The sequence below is a fragment of the Gossypium hirsutum genome, chromosome A05 (assembly GCF_007990345.1).
Source record: "Gossypium hirsutum isolate 1008001.06 chromosome A05, Gossypium_hirsutum_v2.1, whole genome shotgun sequence".
Taxonomy (NCBI): domain Eukaryota; kingdom Viridiplantae; phylum Streptophyta; class Magnoliopsida; order Malvales; family Malvaceae; genus Gossypium; species Gossypium hirsutum.
Genome location: NC_053428.1, coordinates 24,770,373 through 24,789,873, shown reverse-complemented (window position 1 = coordinate 24,789,873; position 19,501 = coordinate 24,770,373). Strand labels below are relative to the sequence as shown.

The 19,501-nt window shown below is 34.9% G+C and overlaps 1 pseudogene; it reads right to left on the bottom strand.

Moving 5' to 3' along the window:
- Positions 1-2,852: 2,852 nt before the first annotated feature.
- On the bottom strand, positions 2,853-15,049 carry LOC107960387 (UDP-sugar pyrophosphorylase-like; annotated as a pseudogene).
- Between the last annotated feature and the right edge of the window lie 4,452 nt (positions 15,050-19,501).

Below are 19,501 nucleotides of genomic sequence, written 5' to 3'. Positions count from 1 at the left end.
ACCATTATCATAACCTTGACCCATTACATCGTCAACATTAAGATCAAGAGACTTCAAAACATCTTGTAATTCATTAAAATGTTTCCATCTAGATGTGTCATCCACCTTCAAAAACTCTAAAAAGTACTCGTCAATTTTTATTTTATTAGTTGACATATTCACATATCATACTATTAGAGTAATTTGTTTTTGATGACCAATATCAGGGATACAATCAAGAATTATAGAAAAATATTTCGCCTCTTTGATGATATTAATTATAGAACTTTTAACACTACCAGCCAAAAGAGAAATTAACTCATTTTGAATTTTATGTCTAAGATAATGCTAATGAATTTCACGGTTTTGAATGCATCTAACATGATCTTGTATTATCACATCGAATTTTGCAATCATTTCAATTATCCCAGGAAATTACCATTGCTATTCTGGTAGAGGTTTTCATTGGATCCTCGAAAAGTCAAATTATGAGTAGCAAGACATTTCACAGTTGAAAATATTCTAAGTAAAACTTGTCTCCATAGCTCTTTCTCTTTCATAATATGTTCTTGTAAGTTTTTATCAATTGTTTTATTTTTATCCAAATCTTACTCTCATTTCGTTCCAAGTATTCATATTAGTCATATTCTCAGCATTGTTTTCTTATTGTTTGAACCTCTCACTAATATGCCTTCAATCACTTAAACTCTTATTTGCTAACAAACTTTTGTTACTAATAGATTTGAACAACTTACAACAAAAATAAAATACTTTGTCAACATGTTGGCAATAAACCAAATATTTTCTATTGCTAATCTCACTATTACTCAACGTCTTAGAAAAATAAGCATATGAAAAATGTCTATTATTATTATAGAGAGGAAAATCAAGATTCATTTTCTTATAGACCCTTTTTCAACTAAAATGTCCGTTGTTTTGTTATCAAGATTAGCTCAATTTCTAGGATCATAAATATCCAAAGAAGGAATTGTTTTTTCTTCATCAATGCCAATATTAGGAGTTGTTTGCTCTTCATTAAGACCAAGATTTTCGATAATGGATACATTTGGCACATCATTAGGCTTATTTGGATCATTAATTTCATCATTCTCATAATTATGCAAACTTTCATTTGATTTATCCAAATTTTCATTAAAAAATCTTTTTTTTTAAAAAAATTTATCAATAGAACCTTGTTGTGATTTTTTTAACTCTTTAGCACGATTTCTCTTTTTCCTTTTTTTTTAAATTTTAGATAAATGCTTTTTAGGAATCATTATATATAAAAGATAAATTAGATTATTAAGTAACACAAGAAAATAAAACAATAGCATCTGATAGAAGAATTTCAAATTGGATATTTACTTTGACATTTGCTAATTCCCAAAGTCAAATCGAGTCAATGAAATTCTATAAATATAATTATAATAATCAATTACAAATAGACACTGTAATTAACAATATCCAATTACTTGTGAGGGAAATGCAACAAAAAAATTAAATGAATAACAAATATAATTAAAATTTCAATCGCATAAAGTCATAAAGAAAGTGTACATAGTAGTATACTGTACTATGGTTCATCAAAAAAGGAATTAGGGGGATAGGCTAAATATAAGGCTGACATAATGGCTTTATTAATTAAAACCCAAAGATGTCATCAAATTAAGAATGAAAAGATTACAAAAAAGAGAATGAGTGAGAATTATAGCTGCAACAATGGTAGATGCGGCAGACCGCAAATGGGAGGCTCTCAATCTCTCAGATATAAAATAAAAATTAATAACTTCAATTGATTGATGCTGATGACTGGTGAATGGTCTATTATTCAAATGAAATTTGACCTTGTTTAACTTGGAGAAACTTTCTCCCATTGCCATGGTTATGGAAAAATAGAAAAGGTTGAATGCTAGTAACCGTTGATTTTTTTTTAGAGAAAATTGAAATTCTCCATTAACTTTAATAGTAAAAGTTGAAATTTGAGAACTAGAGGAGGTTTGGAGAAGTCAAAGAGTTAGAGATGAAGCATTTATGGAGAAAAATTGAAAGCATATTTTCTTTTCTTTTCCTGCCTGTAATAAAGCATAGATCAAATTTTTTTTTCTCAAATTAAAAGATGAGGAAATAATATTTTTGAATCCTTTCTAACTTTTAACCTTAAGCGACTACACCCCCAACCAACTCCAAGACTAAGCCTGATGGGTGGTGAATTGGCCCAAAACTAAGCTTGAGCTTGAAAAGTTTTTTAAAATCAAACCTTGTGCTGGACCATAGATAAATATAATCAAAAGTGCAATTTATTTTTTAAAGCATTTAAAAAATTCATAATGTCATGTTAAATATTGTAGTAATTCCGATTAACATTTAATAGATGTTGTATTCTCATGTCATTCAATCATGGTGATCAAAATTTTTTATACTTAAATTAATTACTTTGATATATGAATTTAAAAAAAAGTGATCAAAAGTGTAATTCAAAATTCATAACATGTTAAATATTATAAGAGAGTCATCTAATATTTGATAAAAGTTGCTGCATTATTATTTCTTCCAATTATCAGCAACTAACAACCAAGTTATCAAAAATTTCAATGTCCTTAACTAACTTTGATGCTTAAATGGATAGTTTGATTGCTAAATTAAACTTTTGAGTGATTTTATGTGTAATTTTTTTATTAATATCATTTATTATGCTTTTTTTTAACAATTTTATTAAACTTTGTTTTCATATATTTAGTTCATTTGAATTTTAATAAAATTATAATTTTAAATTATATAATTACTTTTAATGTGAATTTATATGATGTAAACTCTATTTTAAATATTTATTAATTTAAGTTTAATTAATATATATGATATGATGATATTAAAAATTGAAGATTTATCTTAACTATATAGGTACAAAATAGGTAGTATCAACATAATTTTTGTTTGAACCCCAGCAGTGAGAGAAGTAAAAGATGGAAGAGTCTAGTAGGAGAAAGAGGAAGGTTTGGGGTCATTACACAAAATTTCAGCACTCCTCTAACCTCATTATTGCTAAACCTTCGATAGAAATACAAGCTACTGAAGGAAAGACATCAAATTCCTCCTTTATTGACTTTTATCTTTAACCTTAAAGAAGAAACGACTTGATGTTATCTCTGAATATTATGTTCAAATTCATGGCTAAAAGTTGAACTCGCCAGCTTCACTATAAGTTTTCTCCAACTGCTCTATTTTGTTTATTCTGAACCCTCTGGTCCTCAGTTCCTCCGGGATACCACTATCTTTGTGGTCTATGCTCTCAAGACTCCAGCCCTTGTTCCGTATCAATCCTCCCACTTTTACCTATTTCCAAAACCATGTTATTACCAAATTCTTCAACTGAATTAAGCTCAAAACCCAGACTAAAGTTACTTCAAATATTCGAAAAATCAACTTCCAGATTTACAGGCACAGAGAGGTCACATATTCGAAAAGTTATTGAACATATGCTAATATGATGGTAACGGGTGAAGCCAACAGATCATCTCTTATGAGTGATGATATTTCAAAATATGGCACTAGACTAAGAAATGTATCAACAAATTGGCATTTATAGACGATGCTTAAAATATCAAATTTTAAAACAAATCAATTCAATTTGTTCCAAAGACCGCAAGGAAGAAAACCAATTAAAAGGGAATAACAGCTTTACAGAATGTAATGAATCTACCATTAGTTTATTGTGGCATACCTTGGCACCATCAATGGAGTTGATGGCAAGAGCTCCATCCAAGGATAGATCTTCTAGAAATATATTGCGACCCTTAAGAGCCATGGTAGACCTTTGAGAAATGGAGCAACTTCCCCTAAGTTTGCTTTTGATCTCAGAAAACGTCAGCCTCCATATAGGTTTCCATGTAACACGTGGCCACACTTCCACCTCTTGTCCATTGAATACCTGTGGAACTGGATCCTCCAGTTTGACACCAGCCTGGAAAACAGATTAAAATTGGAAACCAAAGGATTTGTCAATAAAATGAAGGTTATAAAGAGATTAATAATAAAGATGCTACAGAATGAGATAGAGATCTAGCAATTGAATTTAACAAAGTATAACATGAGCACCTTTTGAAGGATGCGACTGTTCGCACGATATATAGCCATTTCTCCAGAAGTTGCACTGTGGTAATGATTCCCTTTTGATACCTTTAATTAAAGGTTAATTTAACGTTAATAAATCAAATCAAACTGACAAAGATACCGAGAACATACCCTGAATCAGCAAGGGCAACAAACAACGATACTACAGATATCCAAACAGAAGCCTTGGTCCAGAGGTAGAGAGACAATACATTGCCCACTGGCTACTTGCTCAAAGATTAACCAAGAAGTTTAAGGGAGACAAAAAGTGAAGAGGCAGATGCTTAGCATGATAGAATGACGAGCACCATCTAAATGAACTATAGAGTATCACTATAAACAACTCTACATTGGTCAGGTGTGAGCACTATATTTAAGATGATGAGCACCATCTAAATGAACTGTAGAATTTCACTATAAACAACTCTACAGCGGTCAAGTGTGAACATTGTATTTAAGACAGGTAATGAATGTAAAAGGAACTAATTTACTTGACAAAATTCACCTTGAAGCAGCAGCAGAATACTAACAGGATGATTAGCATATTTTAACATGTATGATGTAAGGGTACAAAAGAAAATTAATTTTCAAGAATTGTTCACCCTCTGAAATAGAGTCCTAAAAGAATTGAGCAACATAATCCAGATATCTCAGCTTTTCTATCTTTAGATCTGTTAAAAACAGGCTATTTCAATTATATTTTTCACAAGAAATTACATAAATATTTATAGACATAGTGAGCCTAACTTAGGAAACTTTACACTAGGAAACATACTAATTCTAGGGATGCTGTACCTAAAAACAGCCTTAAAGTTAGGGATAAAATATTTACAGAATCCTATTTGATACACTCAAATATTCCTTAATTAGGAAACTGAAATCTGACACTCCCCCTCAAGCTGGGAAGTGGATATCATCCATTCTCAGCTTGCTTACTAATTTCTGAAACTTCCCAGACAATCCTTTGGTAAGTATATCTGCTAGTTGACCATCAGTGGACACAAATGGAGTGCAAATTAAGCCACTGTCCAGTTTTTCCTTTATAAAATGTCTATCAACCTCAACATGCTTCGTTCGATCATGTTGAACTGGATTATGTGCATAATTGATAGCAAACTTATTATCACAATACAACTTCATTGGACCTTCCCACTCGATCTTCAAATCTTCCAAAATAATTTTTAGCCATAACAACTCACAAACTCCAAGAGCCATCGCCCTAAATTCAGCTTCTGCACTAGATCTAGCCACAACATTTTGTTTTTTACTCCTCCAAGTCACAAGTTTGCCTTCTAGGAAAGTACGATAGCCCGAGGTTGATCTTCTATCAACCATAGATCCTGCATAATCTGCATCAGTATAGGCTTCAAGGGTTAAATTCTGCCCCTTTTAAAATAGGATTCCTTTGCCTGGTGTGCCCTTTAAGTACTGTAGAATCTGATATACGGCTCTAAGATGTGATTCTTTAGGATTGTGCATAAACTGACTTACAACACCTACTGCATAGGCAATATCTGGACTGGTATGAGACAAGTAAATGAGCTTCCCCATAAGTCTTTGATATGACCTTTTATCAACTGCTGCATCTTCTAGTGCATTTCCAAGTCTGTAGTTCACCTCTATGGGCGTCTCTGCTGGTTTACAGCCCAACTTACCCATCTCTGTCAACAAATCAACTATGTATTTTTGCTGAGATATGAATATTTCTTCCCGAGAGTGTGCCACTTCAATACCAAGGAAATATTTTAACTTACCGAGCTCTTTGACTTCAAATTCTTTTACTAGGCATTTCTTTAAATTCTCCGTTCCTTCTAGATCATCACCAGTCACTATAGTGTCATCAACATAAACTAATATAGCAGTCACTCCCCCTGAAGATGAGTGTTTTACAAATAGAGTGTAATCTCCTTGACTCTGTTTATACCCCAACTTGAGCATTACTTTGGTAAATCTTCCAAACCAAGCCCTCAGGGACTGTTTTAGCCCATACAAAGCCTTTTTTAGTCTGCAAACTACCTGTCCTGTATTTGGACCGAATCCTGAAGGAACATCCATATAGACTTCCTTCTCAAGATCACCATGTAAAAAGGCATTTTTGATGTCAAATTGTTGTAATTTCCAGCCTCGGTTAGCAGCTAGTGACAACAACACTCTTACAGTGTTCATCTTTGCTACAGGGGCAAATGTCTCAAGGTAGTCTATTCCATACATTTGAGTGTACCCTTTAGCAACCAATCTTACTTTGTACCTCTCCAAAGAACCATCTGACTTATATTTCACTGTGTACACCCAGCGACATCCCACTGGTTTCTTTCCTCTCGGTAATTGCACTAAGTCTCATGTCTTATTTTTTTCAAGAGCGTCCATTTCAACTTTCATGGCATTTTTCCAATTCTCATCTTCTAATGCCTCGAATACAGTTTTGGTTATGGAGATAGAATTTAGGCTGGTAAGGAAGGTTTTGTGGTTATGGGACAAGTTTTTGTAAGACATGAATAGGTACAAGGGATGTTTTGTACAGGTTCTAGTCCCCTTTCTAATAGCAACGGGAAAATCATCTAAATTTACAATATTAGAATTCAAAGTAGGTTCAACAATTACCTCAGGTCGTATAAGAGAAGAAGATGATTGAACTTGCACCGGTGCTTTCTTCCTTGAGTAAACTAGTAAAGGACGAGTAGTGTCTTGAATTCCTCTTGGTGATTTGGGTGTATTAGGCTCTGTTTCAGGTTGTATAGGGGCCATTGTTTCAAGTCGGGCATGTTGGTTAGTAGGCAAGGACTAAGTGGGAGTGTTTGGTTGCTGGACAGGAGCTGGAATGTGGGTGTTTTGTTGCTGGACAGGAGCTGGAATGTCAAGAAGAAAGAATTCTTTGTCCTTATCTTCTGTGAATAAGATCTCCCCCTGAAGATAAGGACGAGTAAAGAAATTCTCTTGTTCTGCAAAAGTAACATCTGCTGTTACAAAAAAAAATTTTTGTGGCTAGATGATAGCATTTGTACCCCTTTTGAGTGGAAGAATAACCAAGAAAGACACTTGATAGCTCATGGATCAAATTTTCCTCTATTTTGAGAATAAACATGTACAAAAGCAACACAGCCAAATATTTTGGGAGTAAGGTTACTTGAAGTATTGAAATCAGGAAAGAATTTTGCTAGAACTTGCATAGGACTTTGAGATTCAAGGACTTTTGTAGGCAATCTATTTATCAAATGAGTAGCAATTAAAACAGTCTCCCCCCAATATTTTTTAGGGACATTTTTTTGGAACAAAAGGGCTCTTGTAATAGCTAAAATGTGACCATTCTTTCTTTCGGCAACACCATTTTGTTGAGGTGTACTAACACAAGATGACTCATGTATAATGCCTCTTTCCTGGAAATATGTTGAGAGAAATTGATTGAAATAATCCTTGGCATTGTCTGAATTGTGTTTTGATCATGTTGTAAAAGGTTGGAAAGACAGACCTTACATCAGATTTTTGTTTTAAAAGAAATATCCAAGACACACGAGTACAATCGTCAATAAAGGATATAAACCACCGAGCCCCAAAAATATTTGAAATAGTGGATGGCCCCCAAACATCACTATGAATAAGAGTAAAAGGAGTGAAAGTTCTTTTATTGCTTACTGGAAAAGAGGTACGTTTATGTTTTGCAAGTTCACAGATATCACAATGAAATTTTTCAACAATCAATCCTTTGAACAATGAAGGAAACATAATCTTAAGGACTCTAAACGATGGATGACCAAGGCGAAGGTAATAGAGCCAAATTTGGTCTTTATTGGTTTTGATAGATTCGGATATGAAAGATGAAGGTGAGGAATTCAGAGCACTAACTTCTCCACTGGATTCTTCAAGATAGTATAGGCCATTTACTTCCTTAGCATGTCCAATCATCCTCCTCGTATTCTGTTCCTGAAAAAGACATCGATTGTGATAGAAAACCACTTTACAGTTAGAGTCTTTGGTAATTCTTTGAATGGATAAAAGATTGGTAAATAGTTTTGGAACATGAAGGACATTTTTAAGAGTAAGGGTTTTGTTTATAACAATATCACCCTGACCAGCCACTGTGATCACAGAACCATCGACTACTGTTATTTTTCTACTACTAGGGTAAGGTGTATATGAAACAAATTTTTGAGAGGAGTGGGTCATGTGGTCCGTAGCTCCTGAGTCAATGACCCAAGAACTTTTGGTGACTGTATCTGAGACTTTAGAATCTTGAGAATAGGATATACCTGAAAAAGCTAAACTACAAGTACCTGTTGAAGAATTTTTTTCCAATGATCCCAGCAAATTTTTTAACTTCTCAATTTCTTCTTTATTGAATTCAACAGGTGATTCCTGAGAATTATTTTTTCCATCCAGCTATCTTGCTATATATGCTCGTCCTTGTCCCTTGGGTTGTCCACCTTTTTCTGAAAAATTTTTATTTGTTGTTTGTGGCTTCCCATGGAGTTTCCAGCATCTTTCTTTAGTGTGACGGGCCTTTTTACAGTAGGTGCACCATACGAAATCCCTGTTAATAGGCTTTGTACGTTCTGTATGTCTATTATCTTCACTATTTGGCTGCTCCAGGCCAAATCTCCTCTCACTTACAGCTTTTGTAACCAAGGCTGAACTATCCACTTGACTGTTCTCAACCATAACTCCTCTTCTTCCTTCCTCAGCACGAACAATTGCAATTGTCTCATTTAGTGATAGTAGTTCCTCTTTTTCAAGTACTTGAACTCTTACTGCATCAAACTCAATATTTAGTCCAGCAAGAAAATCATAAATTCGATCCTTTTCAACGAACCTTTTTAAGAGTGTTGCATCTTCACTGCACTTCATTTGAATGCACTGGTAATGATCCATCTCTTGCCATAAACTTTGTAATAGATTGGAATACTCCGTGATTGATCGACTTCCTTGCTTGGTAAATGAAATCTTAGTCTTGATTTCATAGATTTGAGCAGCATCTCGAACTTTAGAATAAGTCTGTTTCACAGTTTCCCATATTTCTTTGGATGTGTTAAGAAACATGCATGTATCACTGATTTCTGGCATCATAGAGTTCCATAACCAAGACATTACCATAGAGTCTTGTTCATCCCAAGCATCAAACTTAGGATCTCCTTCTTTAGGTCCAGTTCCGAGTAAGTGACTCAGTTTTCCTCTTCCCTTCAAGAACGTACGAACCAGTTGAGACCACTTCAGGTAATTTTTCCCATTTAGCCTGTAGGCTACTTGGATGTTCTGAAACTCACTTGTTGGGTTTGAGTTGTTCACAAAAACTTCTGAGACATCCCCAGTGTTACTGATCTAGACAGTTTCAGTCATGTTTCGTTTGAACAAATTTTACAGGCTTGAGGGCTGGTTGGAATCAGGAAAAAAATCGCCAGACAAAGAAAAAAAAATCCCAAAAATCGGGCTAAAAAAGCTCTGATACCATGTTAAAAACAGGCTATTTCAATTATATTTTTCACAAGAAATTACATAAATATTTATAGACATAGTAAGCCTAACTTAAGAAACTTTACACTAGGAAACGTACTAATTCTAGGGATGCTGTACCTAAAAACAGCCTTAAAGTTAGGGATAAAATATTTATAGAATCCTATTTGATACACTCAAATATTCCTTAATTAGGAAACTGAAATCAGACAAGATCTTGACAGAAGTACCTAATTACACTGTCATGTCATTTTGTATATACCAACCAACACCTGAAATCCTGGATTTGCTATACATTGACGTGCCAGATTGTTATAATTGCAAAAGGGCCATATAAACAGAAAGAGGTGGACTTCAGAACTTATTAAAATATAATTTCACCTTAGCAGCATCCTCAGGGTTGTTCTTCACCGGTGCATAAGCAAGCCATGTACCGATCAGCTACACAATTGCATTAAATCAGGAATACTGATCATAGAACCACAGTGAGAAGAAGGTACTATCTGACGGCTAATATTACATAAGCTCTAACATGACCAAAAGCTTAACTGCAATAACGGTAAATGATTGAAACCACCAATTACCGTAAATCCAACTTTTGCTGATGGAGGCAATGTTTTAGGATAGTCTTGCATCATACACTCAAGCCGAGTTGAGGACTTAAATGTTTTGCTAGCATCTTTATACCTGCGGTAACAAAACAGATGAAATGGTCTAGATTAGCTTTCTTATTTTACAAGGAACCAAGTATACAAAGTTAAAAATAAAAGATCTTGGGACATCAACATTTCAATAAAATCAGATCAAGCTGTAGAAATTCTCCACCATGATCTGGAATCACGAATGTGACTTTTACTAGCTAGGACCTGATGTTTGACTATCATAACAACTTCAAGGACAAGAAGGCATTTCCTACAGCACGAAAAATCTAGGAACAAATTACATTTCTTAAAATGTTTTCTATAACTGGACATGACACCTACGTTGCCTGACTTCAAATTTTTCTTTAAGTACCCATGTTCGACACCTGTGTCTAACACATATGTGGACATAGGCATGGGGTTATGATCCTGCAAAGATTCTCTAAATATATGAAAATCTTGGAAAAAATTTAACATACCCTTATCAAACGCATACCTAGCTGCGTCCGACACTCACACCCAAGTTTGAATAAAAGATGATGCTGGTAAGATTACCATTTACATAAAATTCTGTTATGCTACATCTTTCCTGGAAATTCAGTTTAATTCCAACCCTCATGTCAATTAAAGGCATATGTGCTTCAAGGTCTAGAAAAGACTTGAGAATAAAGAATGAAGTACAATTTTTTATTCCAAAATATTGTTATATGCAGAAATAAGCAATAAAATCATCCACAAAGCAGAGCACTGAAAAATTCCAATAATAATTAGTGAAAAATAAAAGAATAATTACTTGGGGTTAACAAATTCCTCAATAGCACCTCCTGTTTTTTTCAGCTCCTCAATGTATGGACCAAGCTCCAAAATCAGCTGTTACATAGAACAAATACATAAGAGGACAGGGAGAGCAAGTAGATAAAATATGGAAAAGTTAATATATGTGGCTGATATTTACACTAGAAAAGAATCAGATCAAATTTTATAAATGTCATAATGATGACAAGGACAATTCATCATGTAAAGAACTTTATAGCTTTTAATACCTTGACTGGTGCTTACATAAGTAAATAACCCACATTATAGTCCAAACGTGAAAATTTTGATTGAATTTCTAAAGGCTCAAGTACTTTATTCATCAGATTATCATCAAGAATTAAATTTCTAAACGATGATTTTGAGCTAGAAAAATTACTTGGTTTATATTTCCAGGGAAAGGAGAATAACCAGTCTCACAATTAACATCTCCATCAGGATGTGCATTGGCTCTAAGCAGAGGATCAAGTTGATTGTATTCCACATTGATCACCATCAATCTCCCTGACGTCAATTTCATGTCCTGTTACTGGTACTGGTGAAGCACAGGAATTTGATGCCTAAAACACCTTTTATAGCATAGATGCATCATACATGCATATAAACCAACAACAGAAATGGACAGAGGGGGCGGAGAAGAAAGAGGCAATTATGCACCATCCTATCATCTCAAAAAAACTTTAGCATGAACAAGCACAAAACAAAAGAAACACTCAAGAAATCAGAAATTAGTGAAGTATAAACCTTCTTTTAGACAACTATGAACATCTCTAGAGAAATAGGTCTACAAACAAACATTGACACGCCATTGGCAGTTCTAGTTTCCAATAATTAGAGGAGTTTCATATATAAATACCATCACTGTGAGTGAGTCTGGTAATTCCTCCAATGGCTTCTTTTGCTTTTCGTTGAACAGCAAACAATTGACATGGTATTGTTTAGTAGCACTGACTCCTAGTGCAGCTGGAATGGCCTACATTGAAATGGTAAAAATTTTATTCAGAATAAAAAAAATAACCATGAAATGATGGAAATTCTAGCGGTTAACCTTGAATAGAAGTCCATTTGTGTCTTGGAAAAAGAGAACCCATCTCAAACCAGCATCATGCCTAGAAAAAAGTATGACATTAAATATAAGAAATTATGCATTGAATAAATTTCCAAAAAGGGCCAGTTGGCATTTTATGCAATGTGACTGATGCAGAGCAGATAAATGTCAAGACAATTAAGATCAAGGAGAGTTAGAAAATAGATATAAGTGTATGGCAGCTAAATTACTATCATATTTGCGTGGATATTGTCATCTTCTTTCATTGTTATAGCTTAAGGGACTAGAAAACAAATTTTTTATTAGCACCTGTTAATGAGAGGCAAGGGCAAGGACAGACACGAATATCATCATATAAGGAGTTCCCATGCCACAAAGACATAAAATAATGGCAGCTGGTAATATATAAACATAAAAAATCCAGAATCCAGATTTTAGAAGCAATATAAGCATATGAGACGTACCAGATTTTCAGAAGGCCGCTTGAATATAAAAGTGAGTGCACATCACCATGGCCATGAGGTTTTGTCTGACAAGACAAAACCAGAAAACACTTAAGGAAAAGGACCTCTCAGTTTTATGTTGCTTTTATATACTGCATTATGATGATTACCTGAATTTTGTATTTGTCATGAGGGTCCAAAGCAAGCCTAGCATCATTATCATCTAAGCAAGCAACTTTCTCCTGATGATATGACACTTCATGTAAAAGAACTAAACAAAAGCTCTCAAAAAGAACACATAAGAAGTGATTACATACCTGCTTAAGAAGTTTAACTTGAGTAGGTTTCATCCCAAAATAAGAATTTGATTCTAAAAGGTTCATAGTACGGCTGTATGAGTCATCCGAAGTCATGATAACAAAAGGAATCTCCTTTTGACATGTGCCTAAAAATTGAGAGAAGAGGGAAAGAGAAACAAACTTAAGAGATAAAGAGAACTAACAAGCTGTACGATGCAATAAACAGTGGAATATTTTTCTAAATGGTCGGAGGTTGGACTATTTTTTTTCGTAGGAAAATGTGATGTCTATGACGCAACACTACTTTCTAGACCAGAGAGGTTGTTTACAAAGTATTTATTAGGCTCAGGTGACTTAGACAATTGCACCTAGCTCATTACATAAACTATAACTTTAAACAGATATCTGTTGTGCCTTTCTTATCCCTAGGAACTATTGTAAGAGGTTGATTCTATGGAACCTCATTATAGTGTACTTTTGGAGCTCTTTTCGACTTGTTCATTCTATTAAACATTTCCCATGTAAAGAATGGCCTATTTAACGCTCAGTAATCTCCCATCGCTTCTTCCATTCATAACACAGAAGAACAATACCTCTTGGCCCTTCTTCATCACGTGGAGGAGCAAATTTTATAAAATGGATATTGGAAGTGTAATGCCTCCTAAAATAATGAGAAGCCACACAAACCTTGTGAAAGCCTACTGCTAGCTTCCTGAAGAGCCAGAATAGACTCAATGTAGAGTTGTAAGAAACATGTTCCTGTTGTGGTCTCTGCTGGAAGTGCTACCTACAAGGTGTACAAGGTATCTAGTCAAATATTTAGCTCCTTGACGTTTGAACAGGTACATAAAATATGATAACCATCCTTAAAAAATGGAAAGAAGCATCAATCCAATATCTCTCTAACGCAAAAAAGCATGATCCATGGGAACCAATACTTAACACAAAAGTATCTATCAAACATATTTTAACTTTTTAGACTTGTGTAGCTCTTATGAAACCAAATAATTGAAATTAACAGGATAAAAATATCAACTGCAAGTCTATAGGTTATCTACCTTAATTCCATTATATCCAAGACGTTCACCAAGGCCACCTGCAACAAGAACAAATGCTGCATCTTGGGCTTCTTTGATACCAGCCTCCTCAAATCTGATGAAATTATCATCACCAAAAGAAAGAACTTTATCTCCGGTTGGAACCTGCAAAATAAATTCACTGTATTTAAGACAAAGTTGCAGAGAAAACTGGAAAGAATGTGACTCAGGGTACAGAAAACTTAATTCCAATTCAATTTACATTAATATGAATCATGTAACTTAGTACAATTTAAAAATGTGAATAATAAATTAAAGTTATAAAGTGAAAGACCAAATTCCTTACCGAAGGTGTAAAGCCATCATATGGGTTCTTCCCTTCTTTTGAGTCCGCTAAGAGCTCCTTAGCATTTTTAACATAGGATGCCAAACCCCCAGGATAGCATGAATTGAGCTTAGCAACCTAAACGAAAAAAGGTTCAATACTAAGCTCTATGATATATAGTATTAAAATCACTGAAACACAATCAACCATATCCTATCAAAAACAACAGAGGAAATGGATTTTTCTCTTTAAAAAAACACTCCTTTCATGCCCTTAAGTTTTCTTTTCATCCATAATTTAACTGAATTTAGCAAAGATAAATAAATCTCCAACTTCGCTATTTTCTTTTTTAAAAAGGTTGATCACATTAGAACACTGTAGAGTTCCATGGTTTTAAAATAATAAACAGAGACCTGAGCGAAAAAGGCTTTCTTTCGTTTATCCTCGACGCCAGGCTCCGGCCAATGCTGAAACAAATGGCTCTGCCTCAAAACTAACAACATCTTCGCCAACTCTATCTGCCAAAAAAACAAAACACAGTATACTTACACTAGTGCGTATATATATACATACTAATAATTTTTTACAAAAAAAAAAAACTTGAATCTAGGTAATGCTAAACCTGATCCGGATGAAGGAGGTGAAGATTCTTGACGAGATTAGGAGGCCAATCTCCGGCGTTGACGTTGAGGTCGGAGAGAATCTTCGCCGAAGAATCGGCCGTCGCGGAAGCCATTGTAGCCGGAATTGTAGTTTTCGAATAAAATATGAAGATTAAAGAAAGGGAGAGAAGAATTTTACGTAAAAACTGTCCAAAAGGGACGTAATATGCTAATATGAGAGTGTAATGTTTGATCACAGTAAATATTGTTATGAGTAGTGGATATTTGTTAAGATGAATATAAGTTTTCATATATTTTAAATTCTAATAGTAATTAGAAAGTAAGTTTTATTTTATTTATAATTAGAATATGGAGAAGCAACTAAAAGCTAAATATATTATTTTGAATTTATTTTTAAATATATTTTTTAAAAAAATTAATTTACATTTTCAACTAAGTAGCCGGTCTGGATTCTTAACTTATGACCATATGGTGTTTACTTTTGTAAGGAAATATTTGAAGAAGAAAGTATTCTCAGATTGAAGAAAATAAATTGATATTTGATCATTTGTTATTTAGAGAATTTTTAGTATTTTTTTTTTGCAATTAATTTTAATTTGTTTTAACTATTTAAAAAAAATTAAGGTGTAAATTCATTAATAAATATCAGATTACTGTCTGCTACCCTAGCACGTTGTCCGTCTGCCGCCTCTAGTAGAAGTCTTTAGGTTTTGGGTTCTTTATTGTTTTTTGTCTTGTTCTACCCAGCGATCTCAGTGCGACGTCAATCTACAAAACGCTGAGGGTTTATTCTTATGATTAGGCTTCGTGTCCTGCAGAGATGGAGAATGAATTAGCGATTCTTTCTCTTAATGAAGAGGAAGATGGAATTTTGCAGATACCAACAGATCAATAACTGGGAATGAAGAGTTCCAACTGGTAGGTTATTTTTTAATAGCTAGCTTAATTCATTTTCCAGCCATGAAGAGTACGATGGCTAATCTGTGGCACCCAGTACAGGGAGTTCAAATTAGGGATTTGGGAGAAAAAAGGTATTTATTTCAGTTTTTACACATAATGGATTTGGAGAGAGTTTTAAAAGAGTCACCCTGGACTTTTAATAATCACTTGCTGATTTTATATCATCTACAAAAAAGGGAGGATCCATTAAGAGTTCCATTAATAAATTCCCCATTTTGGATTCAAATTCACGATGTCCCGATTGGATTATTCTCTGAAAACTTGGCAGTTCAGATGGGAAATTTTCTAGAAAACTTCGTAGAATATGATGCATCAGGTATAGGGAAAGAAAAACGTAATCACATGAGAATTAACGTCCGCTAAAGAGGAAAAAAAAGGTCATGTATAATGGAAGCTGCTCCTATGTTAGGTTCAAATATGAACGACTATCCCTTTTCTGTTTTTATTGTGGACAGTTGGGACATAATAATTCTTTTTGCGACGCTAAAATGTTATGGGAGTGGAGGTTGCTGAGTTCGGTTGGGATTATCACTGAGAGCCCAATCTCGCAGAGCATTATCAATGACCAGCATATGGCTAAGGGAGGAAGGCGAAGGGAAAAATGAGGATCAATGGAATGGAAATCAAGCTTTGAGGAACCGAATATGGACAGAGGAATCTGCTGAAGGACGTGGGTCAAACATTGATCCAACTCTGGGCTTTAACTTAAAAGGGAAGATATCATCGTTTGGTAAATCTAAGAGGAATATGGAGGTGAATCACTCGCAAACTGCCATGGAGCATGACCTAGAGGAGGGGGTTATCTTTGGTGAATAAGGAAAAAAGAGAACTAGAGGTACGGTAGAAGAATCATCTAGCAAGGAAGGGTATGCTACTCTACCACCAAGGACCAAAAAAGGGATGGGTTCTGACAATGGATTATTGGCGGCTGCCATGAGGTAAGTCGATCGGTTACAATAAAAATTTTGAGCTGGAATGTTCGTGGTTTGGGGAGGCCATGAACGATTCGACGACTTCGGCACACGCTGAAGTTACATATTCCCCAATTAGTCTTATTTATGGAGACGAAACTCTGTGGAAAACAAATGGAACGAGTAAGACGAAGTTATGGTTTTCAAAATGGTGTTGAGGTCGATGCTGAAGGTACTAGAGGAGGTTTATGTTTGGCTTGGAAAATAGGCGTTAACATTACACTTAGAACGTTTTCTAAGCGGCACATTGATGTGTTTGTCAAGGACTGTGATACTAAGGAGAAATGGAGATTTACGGGGTTTTATGGGTCTCCCTATACACAAGATAGGAATGAAGCTTAGGGGGAGTTGAAAAGATTGGTTACTAGTGAGGATATTCCTTGGTTTGTATGTGGGGATTTTAATGAGATTATGTATGGTTTTGAAAAGAAGAGAGGCTTACCAAGAGACGAGGTAAGAATGGAGTCATTTAGACATCTTTTGGAAGTTTGCCAATTGATTGACATCGGGTATTTTGGTAATTGGTTTACGTGGGAAACAGTCAATTTGCCAGAAACAAATATTCAAGAAAGGTTGGATAGAGGAGTTGCTACGGCTAGTTGGATTTCCATGTTCCCAGAGGTTAGGGTCCAACATTTGGTACATACTTTCTCTGATCATTGTCTTCTTTTGATTAATACGAAGAAATATGATGAACAAAAAAGGAACAATTCTTTCAAATTTGAAGCTTGGTGGGTATTGGAAGATACTTTCCTTGCAGAAGTCAAACATTTATGAGAGTTCCCTACCGAAATGCTGCTTTTGAAGTTAGAGAATCTGAAGAGGGGGTTGTGTCGCTGGGCAGGGATTATTCGAGTGAATCAAAGGAGAGAGAGACATATTCTTACTGATAAGATGGTTGACTTACTGCGAAACGATAGAGATGAAGAAAACATGGCGGAATGACAATTCAACTGAATTTTGAAATCAAGAAAGGCGAACGTTATTGGGAGCAGATAGCTAGACTTAATTGGCTGAAATTCGGAGATAGGAATACAGCTTTCTTTCACAATTCAGCATCACAACGACAACGGAATAATAGGATTCATAAGTTACAGAATTACGTCGGTGGAGAGGTTGAGAATTGGCATGAATTACAGGCTGTTGCTAGATCTTATTTCATTGATTTATTTCGGGCTAGAGGTAGCGGTAATTGTGATCATGTGTTGTCAGCTATTGACTGTTGTGTGTCTTAAGAGGATAATGAGAGACTTACAGCAGTATATACCAGTGAAGAAATTCAAGCAGTGGTATTCGCGATGGGGGCAAAAAAAGCACCAGGGGAAGATTTTCCAGTTTTGTTTTATCAAAAATGCTAGCACATTGTTGGAGAAGAAGTCACCACCTTTTGCTTACAAATACTAAACGGTGATATGGAGGTTAGTTCGTTGAATTCAACCAATATAGTGCTTATTCCAAAAATCTCTAATCCCATTAATATGTCGCATTTTCGTCCAATAAGTTTATGCAATGTTTTATACAAAATATTGGCGAAGGTGATCGTGAACCGATTTCGGAAGGTGATTGGAAAATGTGTTGATGAAGCACAGAGTGCCTTTGTACCAGGAAGATTGATATAAGACAATGTGTTGATTGCTTAAGAAATCCTTAATACGCTTAAGAATAAAAGACAAGGAAAAAAAGGGTTAATGGTAGTGAAACTAAATATGAGTAAAACATATGATCGGGTTGAATAGAGTTTTTTAAAGAAAGTGATGTTACGAATGGGGTTTGCTCCTAAATGGGTTGAAAGGATTATGAATTGTATTTCTTCTATTTCCTATTCAGTCGCCATTAATGGCTCCATTGAGGAGAGATTTCGTCCGTCTAGAGGTTTGAGGTTTAAGACAAGAGACCCTTTAAGTCCATTCTTATTTCTTTTATATGGTAAGGGTCTTTCAAGTTTGATGAGACTAGCGATGCAAGAAAGGCGACTAAAAGGGGTGAAGGCTAGTAGAAGTGGGCCAACAATTTTGCACTTGTTATTTGCGAATGATTGCATTTTATTTGGGGAGGCTAACAATTTAGGGTGCAAATGTATTTAAGGCAATTTTAAGTGAATACAGAGCTTGTACGGGTCAGAAGGTTAATTTTGATAAATCCACTGTTTTCTTCAGTAAAAATACTCCACTAGTGGATAAACAATTGGTCGATAGCCTACTGGCAGTTCGATGCTCGGAGGAAGCAGAACAATATCTAGGATTGCCGCATATGCTGGGTAAGAGTAAGGCGTCCTTTCAAAACTTGAAAGATCGTATCAAAATGCGTATAGATAGCTGGAGTACTAAATATCTTTCACAGGGGGGGAAAGAAGTTTTTATAAAAGCTATTTTACAAACAATCCCAACCTACTCGATGGCTTGCTTCCTATTACCGAGATCTCTATGTGATGATGATGAAAATATTATTACGAAATTTTGGTGGCAAAAGAGCAGAGGCCAGAAGGGTATTCATTGGTGTAAATGGCAATATCTTTGCAGTTTGAAGGAAATTGGGGGTTTAGGGTTTCGAAAGTTTAGCCAATTTAATATAGCGTTGTTAGCTAAACAAGGTTGGAGATTGATAAATTGTCCTAATTCATTACTAGCGAAGGTTTTGAAGGCAAAATATTATCCGCAGTCAAGTTTTATGGAGGCGAGGTTAGGAAATATACCTTCACTCACCTAGAGGAGCATCTGGGCTTCGAAGGGACTTCTTCCAAATGGGCTATGCTGGAGAGTAAGAACCGGTAGAGAGATATCAATTTGGAATGATTGTTGGGCACCTGGAATGGA